The following is a 19,237-nucleotide window of genomic DNA, read 5'->3' as shown; positions in this document are numbered from 1 at the left end:
TTTTTGGTCTGCTGTGTTATTATTTTCATTTGTCTCAAGATTATTTTCCAATTTTCCCTGTGATTTTTCTTTGACCCATTGGTTATTTAAAAGTGTTTTTGTTTAATTTCCACATACTTGTGGGTTTTCCAGTTTTCCCTTTGCTGTTCATATCTAGTTTCATTCCATTGTGGTTGAAAAAGATACTTCATATGATTTTAATCTTTTAAAAGGTATTAAGGTTTGTTTTGTGACCTAACATATGGTCTATCCTGGAGAATGATCTATGTGGAAATTGTGTATTTGGTCACTTCTGAATAGAGTGTTCTGTACAATTCTGTTAGTTGCAATTGGATTATAGTGTTGTTCAGGTCCTCTGTTTTGTTAGCAATTTTATGTTTAGTTTTTTTCCATTATTGAAAATGGAATATTGGAGTCTCCTGCTTTTCTTGCAGAGCTCTCTGTTTCTCCCTTCAATTCTGTCCATGTTTGCCTCATATATTGAGGTGCTCTGATGTTTCATGCACATATCTTTATAATTATTATGTATATCTTCTTGCTAAATGACCTTTTTATCATTATATAATGTTCTCTTTTTCCTCTTTCAACTATTTTTACTTAAAGTCTATTTTGTCTGATATTAGCATAGCCATCCTTCCTCCCTTTTGGTTACTATTTTTACAGAATATTTCACTTTCAAGCTATGTATGTCCTTAGATCTAAAGTGAGTCTTTTGTAGAAAACATAGTTGGATCCTGTTTTTTTTTTCTTTTTTTAAATCCAATTTGCCAATGCATATCTTTTGATTGCAGGGTTTACTCCACATGTATTTGTTGTTTTAAGCACTATTTTGGAGTAATCACAGCAATAGACAACTACAATATCTATAGATTAATTAGTAGTATCATACCTATGTTAATTTCCTGATTTTTATAATTATACTGTGGTTAGGAAAAAGATGTTCTTGTTTTTAGGAAAAATATATGGAAGGACTTCATGATTCAGAGGCTGTTTACCTCAAGTTATCCTAAATGTGTCAGAAGAGAGAGAGAGATGACAGTGCAAATTCAGTAACATGTTAACAAGTTGGAGAATTTAGATGACAGTACATGAAATTCCCTGTTACTGCTCCTGCCACTTTGCTGTATGTCTGACATTATGTCACAACTTAGACAAAATTAAAAACAAAATTCAGAGACCAGAAATTAAGAATATATTAGAGCCCAAAATGTGAACAAAGCACTAAAGCTAAATTTTACCTTTCTGGGTTTCCCGAATGAAAGAAGAGAGAAAATGAGGAGAGGGAGTATACGGATAGATAATAATTGATAAGTTTCCAGAATTAATGAAAGGCACCAATATAAAGATTAAGTAACCTAAGATTCAAAAAAAAAAAATACAAAGAAGTTAATACCTGGACATATCATAGTAAAACTGCAAGGCACTAAAAACACAGAAAAAAATATTAAATGTAGTAGAGAGGAAAGATTGATCATCTTCACAAAAGCAATTAGCTTGACAACTGACTTCTAAACAGAAACAGTGTATACCAGAAACCAGAATAGTAATAGATAGAATGTGCTAAAGCAAAATAACTATCAATTTAGAATCATATATTCAACAAGATGTCTTTCAATGATGAGGAAGAAATACTGACATTTAGAGACAGAACCTGAGTATTTGTTACCAATAGATAATTACTAAATGGTATTCAAAATGCAGCTCTTCAGACAAAAGAAAGTGATCTCAGATAGAAGATCTCAGATACAGGAAGGAATGGTAAGCAAAGACAGCAATGTTCTTCTCTATATGAAACAAAAATAAAACTGTCATTTAGATTAAAAATTGAAATAGAACTAAAAGCTATGAAAATTGAATATAAAATGAAAGGAGACTGATTGTAGTTGTTATTCCAAGCTGTTATATTGTTGAGAAACAGAGTAAAGATTGAACTTCACACTTTAGTGGGTTTCTTTATGCCCAATAACATTTCTAAGGTAATTACTAAAGACTAGAAAAGAGAATGTAAGTATTGAACTAACAGAGGGAAAGATAAATGAGAATAGCTAATCAGTTCAAAATAATTAAGAAATAAAGAAACATAAGGGTGAGTAGGAAAAACACTCAAAATAATGTTGAAGATATAAAGAAAATATATTAGCATTTGTAATTAGTGTAAATAGTCTTAATACCTTAGCTAAAATTCAAAACAGTGGCTAACTCTGGCAAGTAGGCCATATGATTTCATTTGTGTAAAATCAAAAACGTTTAAGATATGTGTCCCACAACAAATATACACTGGTAAAAATTTATCCCCAAACCATAATAAAAAGCAAAAGACTGATAAAAACAAATTCAGAAGAGCAGTGATCTCTGAGGGGACAAGGAAATAGACTGGATTGGGGAAGATATAGGCCTTACTTCAGGATATTGTTAATATTTTCTTACACAGGATGTTGAGCAGAACATTGTGCATTTTATAGTTTTATTTACACCTCATACATATTTTTAATGTTTTTCATATCTCTAAATATCCAATAAAACCAATAAACAAAGAGGCAACACCACAAATAAAAGATTCTGGATGGATATACAATGTTTTATATTACTGTTCTGATGCTAGGTTGTGCTGTCAGATTGACAAGAGCTATCTTTGATTGGGGGACCAGCCTGATTAGAAAGAGTGCAAAAAGTAAATTGATACAGCCATTGTGGAGAACAGTATGGAGGTTCCTTAACAAACTAAAAATAGAACTACCATACGACCCAGCAATCCCACTACTGGGCATATACCCTGAGAAAACCATAATTCAAAAAGAGACATGTACCACAATGTTCATTCCAGCTCTATTTACAATAGCCAGGACATGGAAGCAACCTAAGTGTCCATCATCAGATGAAGGGATAAAGAAGATGTGGCACATATATACAATGGAATATTACTCAGCCATAAAAAGAAATGAAGTTGAGTTATTTGTAGTGAGGTGGATGGACTTAGAGTCTGTCATACAGAGTGAAGGAAGTCAGAAAGATAAAAACTAATACCGTATGCTAACACATATATATGGAATCTAAAAGAAAAAGAAATGGTTCTGAAGAACCTAGGGGCAGGGCAGGAATAGAGATGCAGACATAGAGAAAGGACTTGAGGATGCAAGGAGGGGGAAGGGTAAGCTGGGACGAAGTGAGAGAGTGGCATGGACATATATACACTACCAAATGTAAAATAGATAGCTAGTGGAAAGCAGCTGCATAGCACAGGGAGATCAGCTCCATGCTCTGTGACCACCTAGAAGGGTGGGATAGGGAGGGTAGGAGGGAGATGCAAGAAGGACGAGCTATGGGGATATATGTATATGTATAGCTGATTCACTTTGTTATAAAGCAGAAACTAACATACCATTGTAAAGCAATTATATTCCAATAAAAATGTTTAAAAAATAAACCTGGGTCACGTCTAGATGACCATTAAGCTCTGCTAGACAGTTAAGTGTGGCAGACTGCAAAAATGCCTCCGTTTTTCACTCCTGCCTGTATCCACTCCCTTTGTATTGTTACTTTTCAGCTACTGTAGTCAAGAGATGGAGTCCATTTGTCCAACCCTTGTATCTGGGCTGGACTTGTGACTTGTTTTGGCCAACAGCAAAAGCATACAGCCTGGAGAAGTCTTGAATGCTTCTATTCTTTGTCTTGAAACCCTGTCATCCACTGTGAATTTGTCCAAGCTAATCAACTATGTGATGAGAGACAAGTGGCCCAGTTACCCTATTGTCTCAGCCAGAAAACTGTACAAATAAGTGAGTGAAGCCACCCTAGACTAGCCAGCCCTGGCCTACACAAAGCTGACCTCCTGGGTCTGAGCAAGTTCAACTGAAATCAGTCGAGCCCAGGATCCCCCAACTGCCCACTGACCCACAGACCTATGAGAAATAATTAAATGATCACTGGGTTAAGCAAGTGAGTTTGGGGACAGTTTGTTATTCAGCAAAAAACTCAATCACGCAATCATGAAAGCAGATATTAATCATAAATAAACTGATTCTACAATTCTACAAGCATTATTTATTTCCTTCCTATGTTTCTTTTTTTCTGAAAGTACTCATAATATGCATTTACCTGGTTATAATTTTGTAAACCCATGAGATGGAAGCCATGATTATTTCTATTGTGTATAAAATTCCCCATTTTGGAATATTTGAGACAAGAAAGTCTTTAAAAATGATCAAAACTGAGAAGATGGATTATAAATTACTTTAAAAAAATCAAACAGGATCAAGTTTCTTAAGGATAAAATGGAAAAACTCAAGGGAAAATGCACAGGTTTGAAGTTGAGATATGCTGATCTCCCTTCTCTTAATTCATGGCACTGTAAAAACCCGTTGTACTGCAGAGCCACAGTATTCATGAGATCAAGGGTGGCAGAAGGTATTTTTAACAAAGTCATCAAGGCACTCATGAGGATGGCACATTCTCCATGAATGAGCAGCATAATTTAGCACTCTGCTCTAATACCACACAGCATAATGGAAATGGCACTTTCAGAATACTGATTCTCCCACAGGGAACTCGACAGTGAACTAGGAAAAGATCACAGGCTCTGAGAGCTGATTGGTGAATTAATTAGGTGTTGCAATTTTTTTAATGCTGTTGTAAATTACATGTGGGGCATGCGCTCAGAGTCATAAAAAGATTCCAAGGATGCTAGGTGTCACACAACAGTAGGGCAAAATGAAATCAATCCAGAGGGAGGCCCAATGTAAATAGGTTTACCAGAGACTTGCTGAGATTAATCGTATCTTTTTTCTGAGGGGAAAATTTAGACATGGGTGGCAAAATTACTTAGTCTGCAAGCATGAGGAATTGAGGCCTTTCTTTCTACTACTTTCTCTAAAGTTTTCTTAATACAGACTTAACTTCATATTATAAACTTTTTTTATCAATCTCTAAAGTCGTTCCTCCTCACATAAGTTATCAATTGACAGGAAATTTTGAGGAGAGAGCACCAAGAGAAGCATTTTTCATTCTGCAATGACTACGTTATTGTCATTGTGGCCTATGGTCGCTTAAGAAATAGTCTTTTGTTGTACGCCTTTGTTGATAAGTGCATCTTGTTAGGTCACATATTGTATTTATCAGTTGTGTGATCTTGGGCAAGTTATTTAATTTCTTCAGCCCTCAGTTTGTTCGTCTGCAGAATGGGGATAATGACAATTTTCCTTTCATAAGGCTATTTACACGGATTAATAAAGTAAATTTAAAGTGCTTAAAATAATGCTTGGCACATGGCAATGTTATAGAAATTGTATGAATGTTGATACAAAAATGATGTTTTTCTGTTTCTACTGAGATCCATTATCATTTAAACTTTAGCTCACTCAGTGGACAAAGATTCTGATTTCCAACATTCTGAAGGAAAATCCGATTTTCCTCAGAAAACAGTTTTCACAGAGTTGGAGTACAAAATTACTAATAGAGCTTCACATATTGAGGGTAGTAATGTAAGGGTTCACAGGACACTTACTATTTTTCCTGTTATCTTCCATAACTGGGAGGATAAGGAGAAAAATAGGGCAGAAATTATATCTGTCAGACAAAAAAACCCCAGGCACTTAAATTCATTTCAAGCCTCTTTTCTGATGATAAAATGATGATGCCGTAAACATGGTGACTTGCAGTTGTATTTTGATTAGCTATCCCCCATGTCCTGTGGGAAAGGCATGCAGCAAATGCAAAGTGGATTCAATGCACTTCAACTCTTACTTTGAGGAAAGTACTGGGAAGGGCCTTGAAGAAGCTGCAAATCAAACACTGAAATAAGGTCCTCCTCTTCAAATCTCCAAAATAGCTATTAATACTTTCACCTCTTCCAATGAAACACTGATCATTGACAACATATGGGTATAGAAAGAAAATGTAAAACGTTTTAAAAGGTCATTTTTAATTTTAGTTCCTTTCTCTTCCTCTGTATGCTATGCACTGAAGGTAACTGTTGAGTCATGAAAGAATCAAACTATTGGGCCCATGGGATGCATGAGGACCAGTATAGGGTTGAGATAAGCACAAAAAGTAGACCAATATTCCTGGAAGAATCAACCTGAGATCATTCCTGAACTGATAATCACAAAGAGGACTGAGGTATTTAAGTGCCTTATTAAGATCGATGAGACTGTGGTATTCATAAGGAACAAAAATGCCACCGATAGGCAATATGAGGTATTTAGTAAACAGAAGTAAGAAATTACATTGAGAGAGTGTGTTGTGTTCTGCTTATTCCTAAAAGGATTTGAGATGGTTAAGTTGTTTTTGGTGTAAGGTAAAAATAAGTGAGGACAATTTTTTAAACTGAACTGGTTCAATAATGCTAAGGATAAGTTACTACCTACTTGAAAACAAGTAGCTAATGGCTAGGGGAATCCAGGACTATGGGACTCCTTTCTCAGACCACAGGGTTACTCTTTGTGTCATTCCTAAGGGAGCTATCTACAAGGAACACTGGCAATTGGGCAAAGTTCCACTTTCTTATTACAGTGTTTGGGACCTAAATGCTAAGATGGAGAAGGGTGATAAACTGGGTTGGAACCAGGACTTTGGTTAGAAGCCTGAGAGATTTCTGCTACTCCACTCCAAATTCAAGCCCAGATTGTATATCTGACACTGATCAGATCAGATGTTGTAAAGGAAAATACAGATAAGAGGGAGCTAGCTGCCTAGGGAGTAAGCCCTCAGTCAGTTTACCATGTGGAGGTAAGCTAGAAAGGAGAAGAGTGTGTTAGTAAGAAAGATGACTGGGCTTCTCCATGTAGGAAGACGTCGGCCTTTCAGAGTGAAAGGAAGATAAGGCAGTCCCATGCCTACATGCATAAATGTTCATTGATGGCTATCCCACAGCACCTTGGAATCTCTCCAGTTAGACTACCATCTATTCTTGGGACTTAGATCTTCCTTCTTTTTGAAAGCTCTTCCTGCAGATATTGCACAGGTGGCTCATTCTTATCATTTATGCTCCTGCTTAAAACATCACCTCTACAGTGAGGCCTTTTCTGACATACAATTTGAAGTAGCTCTTCAGGCTCTTAACTTGTTTTACTTCCAACTTAGAACTTATTATTACCAAATATTTTCTTTCACCTATTTTTATTGTTAATGAACTCCATACCCTACAACACCCATTTAGAACATAAGCTCTATGACAACAAGGATCTTATCTGTATTGTTTACTCAGACATAGGAATAATAAGTGAACATAATAGACACTCAGTAAATGTTTACTGAATGAATACATGCATAAATGTGTGTGTGTGTGTGTATGCTGCTAAGCCACGAAAGGTGGCAGAAAAAGAGGTGCTTCTTGGGAACTTCTTATTTTACTATTGACAAGAGCTAACACTTAGCAAGAATGTGTGTTAATATATTAAGTGATTATCTTACTTAATCTTCACCACAGCACCATAATATAAACACTGGAAAAAAAATAAGGTGGCATCCTGACCAAACCTACCCTAGGTCCAAATAAAAGAGATGGGATCCATGCCTAGACTGATCCCAAAGCAGTTATGCTTCACTACCATATATATATCATTCAATACCTATTTACTTGCTGACACGTGCAACAGATTTGGTTCTGAGCTTCCAAGCACCCTACAAGTACCTGTAAATAAATCTATTACATGATCTACTGGAATGATGTTAAAAATAAACAAGTTGCCGGGAGAAACCATACCCTTTGGAGTGCTGAGACTGGAGGGAAGTATTGTCTTCCCTTGTCCCTTAATGGAGAAACTTTATAAAGGATGAAGAAAAAACATACCATTAATAACATTACTACAATAAATGTAAGCATGGGTTTCTAACATCTATAACACAAATCAGTATAAGTCGATTGTATTGATTCAAGCCGTGGTTCAGTGAAAGTACTTCTATAGAGTAAACACAAAGATTTTAATAGTCTTATTTAATCCATTGATAAAATTTAAGTTATATTCATGAATGAAAAATATTCATATAATTCAGGCAATCTTCCCTCAATATTATTTCTTGCCACTACTTTGCTGATTAATACTGGCTGGAAGAAAGTGTGATGTATATATTTGTATGATGAGTAACATACCATAATCATTAGGTGTTACAAATTAAGACATATCCATAGGTTTTAAAGCATGCATAATTTTGGTATCTTTTCAATACCTAAACCAGAACACTTACTTGAATAGGCTACCATTGCACCCATGCAGAGAAATACAAAAGGGAATATCTATAGCCAACATTTGGACTTTGCTTAGGAAAAACTCCAGTCTTATCCAATACATCCTTTCTTTTTTTTTTTTTTTTTTTTTTTTTCAGTACATGGGCCTCTCACTGTTGTGGCCTCTCCCGTTGCAGAGCACAGGCTCCGGACACGCAGGCTCAGTGGCCATGGCTTATGGTCCCAGCCACTCTGCAGCATGTGGGATCTTCCCGGACCGGGGCATGAACCCACGTCCCCTGCATCGGCAGGCGGACTCTCAACCACTGCGCCACCAGGGAAGCCCCCCCATCCTTTCTTATTGAAAGGCCAACATCTTATCTTAATCATAATCCTAAATTATTAAAAAATAATAAGTAAAGCACCCACAAAATACTTAACTTTAATCTATACTATAAAATGTACTCCTAGGTAAATGAATAACTGTTGGGCTGTAATTCAAGGCCAGTGAAATGGCAAAGCATGTAGTTAGCAATGGTTGATGTTAAGTCATTCTTTCTTCCCATCATTAATACATGAACCTCAATAACAACATCATACCATGAGCAGTAGTTTCACCATCCTCTTTTCACAGACTAGTAAACAAAGCCCCAGAGACCTGCCCTAAATTACCAAGGTGACAGATGCAGTAAGTGGGAACCCAGGAATGCTGCACTGGGCCTGAGACTGTGACCACTAAAACATTCTGCTTCACTATCGGAAACATGTCACATGTCATTTTTGTAGCTATAAAGAATCTTGGGAGTCATTTGCTTAGCCTTCTTATACAGATGAACTAAAAACAGAGTAAAAAGTTGACTTCAAGTCAACATCCTAGTTAGGGATGGAATTAAAATAGAATCATTCCAGAAAGATTAAACCCCAACATGCTCAGAAAGGAAATGAGGGTTTGAGCATTTCAACCCATATACCCCTGAATTTCTCTCTCAAATTCAGCTCTATCTACATCCAAGACAGCCTGTTCACTTCACTTTCTTCAAGGCGATACCCCCAAATCTTCCACCCTCCTCATGGGAAAAAGTAGTCATTAAAGTACTTCCAGATCGAGACTATACCCTCCAAGCTGTGCTACTACAATTGGGAGACAAGCCTCAAGCAAAAATCCCTGAAGAAATTCTACATTTTTTCCAAATAAAATTTATTTATATAAAAATCATCCTAAATTAAGAAAACATTAGCAACCTAATCCAACAATACATAACATGGATCATACAACATGACCAAGTTGGATTTATTCCAGGGTTACAAGGATGGTTCAACACACAAAAATCAATAAATGTGATACACCACATCAACAAAAGGAAAGATAAAAACCACATGATCATCTCAATAAATGCAGAAAAAGCATTTGACAAAATTCAACATCCATTCATGATAAAAACTCTCATCAAAGTGTGTATAGAGGGAACATATTTCAACATAATAAAAGCCATTTATGACAAGCCCACAGCCAACATAATACTCAGTGGGGAAAAGATGAAAGCCTTCCCAATAAATTCAAGAAGAAACAAAGATGCCTACTCTTACCACTTCTATTTAACATAGTATTGGAAGTCCTAGACACAACAATCAAATAAGAAAAAGAAATAAAAGGTATCCAAATTGGAGGGGAAGGGGTAAAACTTACTATTTGTATATGACATGATACTCTATATAGAGAACCCTAAAGTCTCCACCCCAAACTAGTAGAACTAATAAATGAATTAAGCAAGGTTGCAGGATACAAGATTAATATACACAAATCTGTTGTGTTCATACACACTAATAATGATATATCAGAGTGAGAAAGTAAAAAAAAAATCCTGTTTAAAATCACTACAAAAAAAATCTAGGATTAAACTTCATGAAAGAAGTGAAAGGTCTATGTGCTGAAAATTATAAAACACTGATGAAGGAAACTGAAGATTTAAAAAAATGAAAAGATATACTATGCTCTTGTATTGGAATAATCAATATTATTAATATGGTCATACTACCCAAAGCAATCTACAGATTTAATGCAATCCCTATCAAAATACCCAGGTCATTTTTAAGAGAAATAGAAGAAATAATTCCAAAATTTATAGGGAACCACAAAAGACCCAGAATTTCCAAAGCAATCCTAAGAAAAGAGAACCAAGCTGGAGGTATAACCCTCTCAGATGCCAGACTATACTACAAAGCTACAGTAATCAAAATAGTGTGGTATTGGCAAAAACAAACAAACAGAAAAAACAAACCAAAACAGACATATAGATCAATGGAACAGAATAGAGAGTCCAGAAATAAGCCCACACATCTATGGTCAATTAACCTATAACAAACGAGGCAAGAATATGCAGTAAACAGTCAACAAGTGATGATGGGAAAGCTTGATCGCCACATGTGAAACAATGAAATTAGAACATTCCCTCACACCATATACAAAAATATATTTAAAATGGTTTAAATGTAAACCATTTTAATGTAAACCATTAAAATGGTTTTATGTGTAAATCTAAGACACAACACCATAAAACTCCTAGAAGAGAACATAGGCAAAAACAAAACCCACTTTGACATAAATCATAGCAATATTTTCTTGGATAAGTCTCCCAAGGCAAAAGTAATAATAGCAAAAATATACAAATGGGACCTAATTAAACTTAAAATCTCTGCACAGCAAAGAAAGCCATCAACAAAATGAAAAGCCAACCTACAGATGGGGAGAAAATATTTGCAAATGATGTGACTGACAAGGAATTAATATCTAAAATATACAAACAGCTCACACTACTCAATATCAAAAAAACAAACAATCCAATCAAAAAATGGGCAGACTTGAACACACATTTTCCCAAAGAAGACACAGATGGCTAACAGGCACATGAAAAAGATGCTCAACTATGCTAATTATTAGATACATGCAAATCAAAACCACAATGAAGTATCATTTCACATCTGTCAGAATGGCCATTATCTAAAAGTCTACAAATAAATTTTGGAGAGGATGTGGAGAAAAGGGAACACTCATACACTACTGGTGGGAATGTAAATTGGTACAGCCCTAAGGAAAACTGTATGGAGTTCCTTAAAAAACTAAAAAATAGAACTACCATATGACCCGGCAATTCCACTCCTGAGTATATACCAGGAAGAAATGAAAACATTAATTGAAAAAGATACATGTACCCCAACATTCACAGCAGCACAATTTATAATAGCAAAGACATGGAAGCAACCCAAGTGTGACTGAATTAAGAAGAAATGGCATATATGTGTGTATATATATATATATGTGTGTGTGTGTGTGTGTATACACATATACACATATACCATATATATAATGGAATATTACTCAGCCATAAAAAAGAATGAAATACTGCCATTTGCAGCAACATGGGTGGACCCAGAGAATATTATGCTTAGTGAAATAAGTTAGACAGAGAAAGGCAAATACTATACAACATCACTTACATGTGGAGTCTCAAAAATAACACAAGTGAATGTATATACAAAACAGAAGCAGACTCACTGACAGAAAACCAACTCGTGGTTACCAAAAGGGAGAGGAAAGGAGAGAGGAACAAATTAGGGATATGGGATTAATAGATACAAACAACTATATACTGTATAGCACAGGGAATTATACCCATTGTCTTGTAGTACGCTGTAATGGAATATAATCTGCAAAAATACTGAATCACTATGCTGTACACCTAAAACTAATACAGTATTGTAAATCAGCTACACTTAGTATTAAATACATGGTCTAATGACACATGTAAAGGATACTTCTCCACATAAAAGACCATCAAAGAATGATAGAGTAATGTAGAAGATACAAAGTGTCATCTCTTGCAATGCTGACTGAATCATGTATTCCTGGTGAGAAGTGGCTGGCAAGCCAACCATACCAAGTGACATCTCTAGAGTCAGGACTCTCAACCCTTTATGCAGCAGCCCATTATGTTTTGGGAGAAATTCTAATTTTTACATTTTTTTCTTTGTTTTCTGTTTGCTTAAACTAAACCCAGATAGTATTATTTTAAAAATCTTTTCCCCGTCTGATCACTTTACACCCAAATGTTCCAGAACCTCTCTGAGTCACAGCTATACAGATGTTACCCTCCCTTCCATCTGCCATCAATTCAAATACTTAGAGAATTATCATCTCTAGCACTTGTAAGTCTTATCTTCTTAAAACAAGGCATACATAATTCTTTCAAATCTTTAGATTACTTCATTATCATGTTTGTTCTGGGTATTATCTTTGAGTTTATCACCATCCTTCTTCAACTTGTGGATTCAGTTCTCAGTTTTGGGAGTCTTCTATTCCAAGTGCTAACCTATGTTACAGCCCCTTCTCAGTTCATTATGCCTGTTAATGTCATCCACATTCTAATTGCATGCTGTCCAACACACTGGAGACATATACTTTCTAAACTTGAATATGTTTCTTTGTACAGCATGTCTCTGCTATATTCACAATTTAGCTCACTCAACTAATAATGATTTTAAAAAATATATATATATATATATACACACACACATTCTGATATGTAGAATGGAGAACATAAATTTTAAAACCTCACCTAAGGTTTTGAGGAAATAAACATTAGCAATAAAAAATAGGCATATAGTGGGAGTGAGGGGGACACCATTAAAATCACCCTTTGTCACTTTAGATGAAGACTTGACTGTGTGGGCAGAGGAGAAAGAGCCAATGTTTGGGAGGAAGGGGCTGAAAATGGAAGTGAAATAAGCTTAATTGTTAGAACAAGAATCTAAATAGAAGATAGAGGCTCTGTCCTTGGATTCTGCTTATGTTATATGCCTTAAACTTTAGGTAAAATGAAAGTTCTCAGTCCAGACAAATTTCCATATGGTTTTGATGTTTTTTAAAAACCCCATCAAAATTAAATGAAATTAATTTTCAAAATAACCTCTAGTCATTTAATAAATTAATAGTGTATCTTTCATTTTTTGCTGATAAAAATAAAACCACCTCCCATCTGTTATCAAAAAATCTGAAGACAGCCAGTGTTCTTTGGGTTCACAAGCAGGAATACACTGTAGAATTTCACATAAATTCAATCAGGAAAACGAGGTTAATTTACCAGGATTTCTTAAACTGGCTAAAGGAACTATGAAAGACTATACTATGAAATATTCAAAGAAGCAATTATATTTCACAGTGTCTTCAAATCACATCAAATTTATCATAATTTAAGTGCCATTAAATGTTCTCTTTGATTGGAAGAGCCCTGTGAATGATAGACAGTTTTGTGCTGTGCAAATGAGCAGATTCCCCTAATTCTCTTCACATGACTGCTCATTCTTTCCCTATTATCTCATCCAAGTTAACATAATGGAGACCCTTGTAAAATGTGAGCCATATGTTTCATTATGCAGTTCATGATTTAAATTTTATCAATGATGCCTTTATTTTTAAAATTTGACCAATTTAGTATATTTTGTGTATATTTAATTTCTCTCCTATTATGCCTTGAAATATATTTCATTTTTTCATTTAAAATCTATATTTCTATGCATAGAGAGTGTGAATTTCCTTTGGATCCCCAAATGCCATCCTAGACCGATGAGTGCGTGTGTGTGTTTGTGTATGGGTGTATCCACCACTTGTACCTAGGTAGACTATTTACATACAAGTCATTCCTTCTTTGCTATTATTGTTTGTCTGATAGGCATGTGAAACAGGGCCAGAAGCAGGCATATTCCCTTTCTAGGAAACCTATTTTTCAGAAGAAAATGTTCTTTGCTTCATTTCTTGGTCTTCATGAGGACACAAGTGAGTAGCCCCATATGTCTCCCTTTAGTTGCATTAAATGAGGATTTCTTAACAGTTACTAGCCAAGCCTTGTCTTCCTAGGCATCCCTGGAATCCTAATTCCTTTCTCTGTAATTTTAGGTGGTAAAAGGAAAACAGTAATTGCAAATGCTTTAATTTACTCTCTAACAACTGAAAACAAAAAATTTTAAAAAATAATAAAAAATAAAAACCTTGTTGTGATCCTTGATAAAGGACCACTAGTAGAGAAAGAGAAAGTAGGAAAACTAATAATACCTTCCAAGGAAAAGAAAGTCATCCACACCATACATACTCAAGCCACTGAAGTAATTTCTATTCTTGTAGCTGTCATTTTTAAAATTACAGAGTAAGCAAATGCATTACCCTCCAGAACTAATGAAAAAAAAAAAAAAAAGCCCAGATGTAACTCAGCTTCCACTTCAAATTAATAATAATCTACCTCCAACACGACTACCTAAGTCATAAGTATTAATAAAGAAAATATCTTTAGCCATTAAACTTTATGTGTAATATTTGAGCATGCCAACATGGTGTTTAAAGGGACAAAATGACTTTAAGCAAACAAGAACAGTGTACAGACTGTCTGAAACATATTAATATATGTCTGAAACAATATAATATATGAGATACTTTTACAGAGGAAAATGCATAAGCCCAGCAGTGGGTTGTCAATATGCCAATAAATTCCCCCAGTCATTTTGGAGCTAACAAACCAGAGGAAGTACTTAATTAAATATATGACCAAATAAAAGAAAATTAACTTCCTTCTTGATATAAAGAAAATAAGTCTTAAGACAAAAAATGGTATTTCATTACATCCTGAAAATACAATTAAAATAAAGTCAGTATTTACCTTATGTAATTAAAAATCCATTGGACACTTTAGAAGCCCAAGCAGCTCATGATGCAGCTTTCCAGTGGCAGTCTTCAATTCCTATAAATAAAAGAAAGGTGAAAGAGAACATTTAGAGCAATCTATGTGTCTGTAGAGTGATGCTGATTAGCTATGAAATGTTTATTATCACTCCTCATTGCCATTTAAAATTAACTCCCTATATGTTGCTGTTATTATAGATTTTGTTAAGTGCACAAAGTAGAAATGAAAATTTCTGGGACTTCCAAGGCACCAAATAGGCTCCAGATTATGAAGTACTACAAAAAAAGAAAACCATTCAATCCCATGTTATTTTACCAGGAAAGGCAGTTGTACTATGAAAATGAAAACATTTGTAATTGAAATGTTTTCTTATTATATATACATTACCACCATAAATATTTTTCTCGTCTTAACACTGAGTTATAAGTAATAGGGGCTGTTGGCTCCTTGTTTCTTTTACTATTGACTCCTTTACTAGATTTAAGCAAGTATTCTTACTTTATTTCCCATAATTTTCCTGGAGAAGATTCATAAAATGTGGAAAATAATAGTCATCAATTTGATAAGTTGATATGCAATATGTAGGTATTTAGGTGGCTTCTACTTCTAAACAATATATACTATACACTGTAAAAAAAATTAATAATACTATTTATATAGAATGGGACTGTATTCCATCCCTCTCCTACATCTCCCTCAATCCAAGCCTCATGCATATACTGTTAAAATTCAGGCACAAACCTCAATGAAGCAGCACCATGGACATCTGTGCCTTATGTCCCACCTCTTTCTGAAAATCTTTAATCCATTAAGTGGCAAAGAAGATGAGGTTAGGAACAGAGATAGTGGGGAAATTGTGCTCCTGAGAAGTATAACTTTGTCAAGGCAGGTGTGGTACATTAGAATAGAAATAAATGAGCATCTTATTAACCTACTGCAAGAGGGATCATATAAGTTCATGTTTTAAAGGCCAGATTCATATGAATTACTTTACCAACTCAGTGTTTCTCAAAACTGCTATCAGGAACTAACTATCTATTTAGTATATAAAGATACTAAATATATATATACTAAATACTTATATGTTTATATAAATATATATGTATTTATATATGATACATAGTATATATATATACATATATATAATATTTTTTTACTAGTTCCATCACTATTGTGCTTCTTTGTTTCTTTTTTCTATTCTTGAGTATTAGAACTCACTTTGAAGAAAAGATGCTTTCCAGCCAAATAAATTCTGTACAGTGAACAACGTGTCCCATTAGATTCCAGAAAGACATCAGAAGCTACATTTACATTACAGAGAAACAAACTTTGAAAGAAAATGTTAACCACTTTTGGCAAGAAAAAGAATACTCTAAAGTTCACAATAATGGAACACTAGGCAAAAAATACTGAAATGCCAAGAACGGCTGGATAGCATTTTATGAATTTCTGGATGTATTGCAGAACTATCCTGCTTTCCTGAAAATACATCAACTAATCCAATACCTCATCATATTCTAACTCTGTATTCATAATTGTTTGCCTTGATCTCATTTTGTTATCCATAATTCTACAATAAATAACCCTGAACTTTTATTGAAGGCTCACTGTGATAAGTGCTATAATAGGTGTTTTCATATGGCTATCTCATTTAATCAATAAGATATATACAATGTCACACTTTGCAGACAGTTGCCATTGTCATATATTATATGTTACAGTATAAAAATCGTAAATTGGAAGTTGCATGTTCCATAAAATAAAGCGCTATTTCCAACTAATTATGAATTTTAAGTTTTATATCATTAATTCACTGAAAATGCTTTTTAATATCTAAAGTGGTTATTGAATAATTACAAATATATATGGAATGTGAAAATTATCAAATAAAATCTATTATCTAGTTACTTGAAACTTACATTTTAATATTTCCATGGGGCAGGGGGATGATCCTGAAACATCACAAGTCATTTTTTAATGATCACATTAAAGATTAGATATGACATAGGAATGTGTATTGTATCTCCAACCCACACATCAGAATTTCCTAATGTTGCTGGAAGAAGACAATTTTAATTAAGACCAAATATTGTTTAAGAAAGATGAAAAATAAACTATAATGGCAAAGTAAGTGGTATAAATGCAAAAGAAGCAACCAGCTATAAAGGATTAGAGAGAGATTATTTTGCTAAATGAAAAAAATAAAAAAGAAAACAGAGTTTGGGACAGATAAGGTAGTAGAGAAAGAAGGTGGGGGAAATGTGTTGATAAAACCCATAAAAGTATATGTGTCTGTGTGTGTTTCTTTTGGTGGGAGTTGAAGGAGTATAACTGTCTAAAGAGAAATTCCTTCAGAGTTTGCTGGGTTCTTCATGGAGCACTGAAGGGAAAAAAAAAGCTATAATTCCTAAAAGTTAAATCAATGGTTATAATAATGGGGCCAATAATCTGATCTTTGACACAGATCACATTCTGGATCAAATGGTAATGAATAAGATAAGCACCCGGGTCCATATGTGGTCCTAAATCATGTGGCTCATTCATCTTAACTCGAGGAAATCCTTTACACCAAAATGATTTGGGAAAGTAGCAGAAAGATATTAGTAATAGAGTAAATATGGTTCACAGGAAGGAGAGGAAAAGTATGAAAAATCAGTTTCATAAGAATTGGTGGATGTGGCTCAAGCTGAGCTGGAACAAGACTCAGAACAAAGAATTTGAGTAAATATGCCTTTAGCATTTTGAGTGAGGAATACAATTTGAGATAAGTAATAATGTCTAGCACACAAGAAATGGGGACTTGATGAATGTGTATTTGCAAATATTTGGTAGACAGAAGATAGCCCAAGCCATGTATAAAAATAAAAAAGAATCTGCCCACATGTTCAGGATGTTCAATAAAATCATACCTATAACAGGCAATGTACCTAATAAAATCCTGAGTGCCAACTTGGAAAAACATACACAGAATTTTTTACCTTAGGTGTACAAAAATTATGTGTTTTTTATCCAAGATCACATGAGTAGTGTGAAATGTCAGTTCTCTTTTCACTGTGTGATACTGTTTGCCTTAATTATAGCCTCTTTCTATAATGAGATGAGTATATATTATAGGTGAATCCCAAGTGCGTATGCAATACTAAAGCAGATAATGACTTTAAGTACATCGTTTGATTGATGTGGGGATTAAAGTACAGTGAATTTAGCACAATCCCCAGCACTTAGTGAGTGATTAAATGATAGCTGTTATTGTTATTATCTAAAAAATGAGAGAAAATATTAGTAAGGGGAGGATATAGTGGTGAAGAGAGAAAAATGTTAAAGAGATCAATGAACATGCTATAATACTAATTTTATATGGATTAATATTTTTAAAATACAACCAGGACTGATTTAATCCCTATTCAAACAAAAGTGACTTTAACTTCAAGGTTAGAGATATGCAAATATAATTGATAAAAGAATCATTGTTTTATTTCCTTCTTTAGACAATGAGTATAATAATCACCAAAGATAAGCAATAGTTTAAATTCAAAGTGAAGTAAGAATATGCTTTAGGTTTAAGGAGTATTTGAAAACAAGGGGAAAAAAAATAACAGTCTTCCTGGACCTTCAATGCTATTTTAGAGGGAAAATATATTCCTCTACTGTGTATATTTCTAGGTGTAAATACCATCTAGTTAGGAATTTAATCTCTACCCTTAAAAGTGTTTAAGAGGAAGTCTGAAAATCTCTGTTTTAAATGAAAAGGTAGACAATTTTACCATTCTTCTCTTTCTCCACATTTTTTAGTGATTCTCATACTTTATTTCAAGGTGAGGGAAAAATGGAGAAGACTTTTTTTATGAGGAAATACATAGCATGTGTAGATAGATATATGGCATCTTCTCCTAAAAGGAAAGTAATTCTCTCACAGAATTTTTTATCCACTATGATTCATACTTAGTATACAATAGTCTGTGTACTCTGTGCACCTAATTCTCAATTGATGTATTTAAGAAACTTTATTTAAATATATACCAAAATGACCTATTTGTTACTGTTGTAACTTTCACCTAAGACCATGCCTAAGGCATTAACCCAGAGAAAATGATGCTGTAGACCTTATCATGATGAAAAGTTCTGAACGATGAATTTCTTGAATGATCCCGTAAGGCAATCACACAGCACCACCTCAGGAGCATCCAAGTAGTCTAGAGCCTCTGATCTGAAATTCCACCAACATTTTGGAGAGCTTAGAAACTGGCTTAGAGAACTGTTCTGCCATACATTGGGGAGATAGACTCATACACTGAGAAGACCAAATATTTTGAATTGCTATGCGGCATCTCCATCCTTTTCATATTAT

The 19,237-nt window shown here is 34.3% G+C and overlaps 1 protein-coding gene across 12 annotated transcripts in view; it reads right to left on the bottom strand.

Moving 5' to 3' along the window:
* The window catches only part of LINGO2 (leucine rich repeat and Ig domain containing 2), a 1,237,500-nt gene that overhangs the window by 684,573 nt on the left and 533,690 nt on the right, over positions 1–19,237 (bottom strand). For all 12 annotated transcript variants that reach the window (XM_067041380.1, XM_067041378.1, XM_067041375.1 and 9 more), the window contains one exon: positions 14,866–14,946. The gene's annotated coding sequence lies outside the window, so the exon portion shown is untranslated. The remainder of the gene's footprint in view (positions 1–14,865; positions 14,947–19,237) is intronic.

Source organism: Kogia breviceps, chromosome 8 (genome assembly GCF_026419965.1).
Source record: "Kogia breviceps isolate mKogBre1 chromosome 8, mKogBre1 haplotype 1, whole genome shotgun sequence".
NCBI lineage: Eukaryota > Metazoa > Chordata > Mammalia > Artiodactyla > Physeteridae > Kogia > Kogia breviceps.
The sequence above is the reverse complement of the archived record's forward strand: the minus strand, read 5'-3'. Positions and strand labels throughout refer to the sequence as shown.